The sequence below is a fragment of the Triticum urartu genome, unplaced genomic scaffold (assembly GCF_056163025.1).
Source record: "Triticum urartu cultivar PI428250 unplaced genomic scaffold, HENAU_Tu73 scaffold1, whole genome shotgun sequence".
Lineage (NCBI taxonomy): Eukaryota > Viridiplantae > Streptophyta > Magnoliopsida > Poales > Poaceae > Triticum > Triticum urartu.
Window position 1 is genome coordinate 1,688,667 of NW_028259461.1, and position 3,996 is coordinate 1,692,662.

The following is a 3,996-nucleotide window of genomic DNA, read 5'->3' on the forward strand; positions in this document are numbered from 1 at the left end:
CTCTAGGTCTTCCGGTCAAAAAACAACGTCGATGAAGGCGTGTAGGTGCACTATTACGCGGTAGGGATTGCAATTTTTCTCGCATTTTCGTTTTTTCACTCAAACTCAAGGGAGAAACTTTGCTTCTTATCTTTTTTTTTAAAGATTGACGAATCAAATGATATTTCTGTTCTAATTTCTGCCGCTTCTTCTCCCTCTGAATCAAACTTTTTTTTGCCATAATGTGTCGTTGCTATTATTACCAAGTATACGGTTCTAATCCTAGATGGAAAAATAAATAGAAAAAGAAATCTAAAAAGGCAGATCCTCCCTCTCTATCAAGAGTAATGAACTAGGTGCTGATACAGTACAAAAAAACAAACTAAATTAACCAAACTTGCCTGATGTTGAGGCAATCAAGAAAGCTGCATAAGTGAATATATAACCCACGGAAAAGTGAGCTAATCCAACCAATCTTGCTTGCACAATGGAAAGAGCCACGGGCTTATCTCTCCAGCGAATTAAATTAGCTAAAGGTGTGCGTTCATGAGCCCATGCTAAAGTCTCAATTAATTCCTGCCAATACCCCCGCCAGGAAATTAAGAACATAAATCCAGTAGCCCAAACAAGATGTCCAAATAAGAACATCCACGCCCATACCGATAAACTATTCATCCCAAAAGGATTATATCCATTGATAAGTTGTGAAGAGTTTAACCATAGGTAATCTCTTAACCATCCCATCAAATAAGTGGAGGATTCATTAAATTGTGAAACGTTGCCCTGCCATAATGTGATATGTTTCCAATGCCAATAAAAAGTAACCCACCCAATGGTATTTAACATCCAGAAAACTGCCAAATAAAATGCGTCCCAAGCAGAAATATCACAAGTACCGCCGCGCCCTGGGCCGTCACAAGGAAAACTATATCCAAAATCCTTTTTATCTGGCATTAATTTGGAACCGCGTGCATCTAAAGCGCCCTTTACTAAAATCAATGTAGTTGTATGCAAACCTAGAGCAATAGCATGATGAACCAAGAAATCCCCAGGTCCTATTGTTAAGAAAAGCGAATTACTATTCTCATTAACAGCATTCAACCATCCGGGCAACCATAGGCTTCGACCCGCATTGAAAGCGGGGCCATTCGTTGAAGATAAGAGTATATCGAACCCATATGTCGTCTTGCCATGAGCAGATTGTATCCATTGGGCAAATATAGGTTCGATCAAGATTTGCTTTTCTGGAGTACCAAAAGCAAGCATGACGTCGTTATGAACATAAAGGCCCAAGGTATGGAATCCTAGAAAGAGGCTAGCCCAACTTAAATGAGATATGATAGCTTCTTTATGGTCTAACATTCTTGCCAATACATTATCCTCATTCTGTTCCGGATTGTAATCCCTAATGAAAAAAATAGCTCCATGAGCAAAAGCCCCTGTCATGATGAACCCTGCAATATATTGGTGATGAGTATATAAAGCAGCTTGAGTAGTAAAGTCTTGTGCTATGAATGCATAAGGAGGTAAAGAGTACATATGTTGAGCTACTAAGGAAGTAATAACCCCTAAAGAAGCTAGAGCAAGACCTAACTGAAAATGAATCGAATTGTTGATTGTGTCATAAAGGCCCTTATGCCCACGCCCTAATCGACCCCCCGGAGGAGTATGCGCTTCTAAAAGATCTTTAATACTGTGCCCAATTCCGAAGTTAGTTCGATACATGTGACCGGCAATGAGAAAAATAAATGCAATAGCTAAATGATGGTGAGCCATATCGGTCAGCCACAAACTTTGTGTTTGTGGATGGAATCCCCCAAGAAGAGTTAGAATGGCAGTTCCCGCTCCTTGAGCGGTACCAAATAAATGATTACTCGAATCAGGGTTTTGGGCATAAAGATTCCATTGACCCGTCAAAAGGGGTCCCAACCCCTGGGGATAGGGTAATACATCTAAGAAATTATTCCATCGAACGTACTCCCCCCTGGATGCGGGAATAGCAACATGAACTAAATGTCCTGTCCAAGCCAAAGAACTTACCCCGAAAAGTCCTGACAAATGATGATTGAGACGAGATTCCGCGTTTTTGAACCACGAAAGGCTTGGTTTCCATTTGGGTTGTAGATGTAACCAACCCGCTATTAAGGACAGCGTAGAAAGAAATAATAGAAAAAGAGCTCCAGTATAAAGATCCTCATTGGTGCGTAATCCTATTGTATACCACCACTGATAAACTCCAGAATAAGCAATATTCACTGGACCAGCAGCACCTCCTCGAGTAAAGGCTTCCACAGCGGGTTGACCAAAATGAGGATCCCAAATCGCATGAGCAATAGGTCTTACGTGTAAAGGATCCTGTATCCATGATTCAAAATTTCCTTGCCAAGCTACATGAAACAGATTTCCGGACGTCCATAGAAAGATTATTGCTAATTGCCCAAAGTGAGAAGCAAAAATGTTCTGATAAAGACGTTCTTCAGTAATATCATCATGACTTTCGAAATCATGTGCGGTAGCAATACCAAACCAAATACGACGAGTAGTGGGGTCCTGAGCTAAGCCTTGGCTAAACCTGGGAAATCTTAATTCCATAATGCCTTTCAAATCCTCCTAGCCACTATCCTACTGCAATAATTCTCGCTAAGAAGAATGCCCATGTCGTGGCAATTCCACCCAGAAGGTAATGGGTTACTCCTACAGCGCGTCCTTGTATAATGCTCAAGGCTCTAGGCTGAGTAGCAGGAGCAACTTTTAATTTGTTATGAGCCCAAACGATAGATTCAATGAGTTCTTGCCAATAACCACGGCCGCTGAATAAAAACATTAAACTGAAGGCCCAGACAAAATGAGCACCTAAGAAAAAAAGACCATATGCAGATAATGAAGAACCATAAGACTGAATGACTTGCGATGCCTGTGCCCACAAGAAATCTCGAAGCCACCCATTAATCGTAATGGAACTCTGTGCAAAGTTTCCCCCTGTAATATGAGTTACCACCCCTTGATCACTTATAGTACCCCAAACATCCGACTGCATTTTCCAACTGAAATGGAAAATGACTACCGAAATTGCATTGTACATCCAGAATAAACCTAAGAAAACATGATCCCAGGCGGATACTTGACATGTTCCCCCTCGGCCAGGCCCATCGCAAGGAAAGCGAAAACCTAGATTTGCTTTATCGGGTATCAAACGGGAACTCCGAGCAAATAAAACACCTTTCAAAAGTATTAATACAGTCACATGTATGGTAAATGCATGAATGTGATGGACTAAAAAATCTGCGGTTCCTAATGGAATAGGTAACAAAGCCACTTTGCCACCTACTGCTACTAACTCGCCGCCTCCCCACGTTAAGCTAGTACTTGTTGTTGCACCAGGAGCTGTTACGCCAGGCGCAGTAGCATGGATATTTTGTACCCATTGAGCAAAGATAGGTTGTAATTGTATGGCAGTATCCGAAAACATATCTTGTGGACGGCCTAAAGCACTCATGGTATCATTATGAATGTACAAGCCAAAACTGTGAAAACCTAGAAATATACATACCCAGTTAAGGTGGGATATGATTGCATCGCGGTGTCTAAGGACGCGATCTAATAGATCGTTGTATCGAGTAGTTGGATCATAGTCTCTTACCATAAAAATTGCTGCATGTGCAGCAGCACCGACTATTAGAAATCCGCCAATCCACATGTGGTGTGTGAACAAGGAAAGTTGTGTACCATAGTCAGTAGCTAGGTATGGATAGGGAGGCATAGAATACATATGATGAGCTACAACAATGGTTGTAGAGCCTAGCATAGCTAGGTTAAGAGATAATTGAGCATGCCATGACGTTGTTAAGATTTCATAAAGACCCTTATGGCCTTGTCCTGTAAATGGGCCCTTGTGAGCCTCCAAAATATCTTTAAGTCCATGGCCAATACCCCAATTGGTCCTATACATATGACCTGCGATTAGGAAAAGAATAGCAATAGCTAAATGATGGTGCGCAATATCGGTCAGCCAGAGAC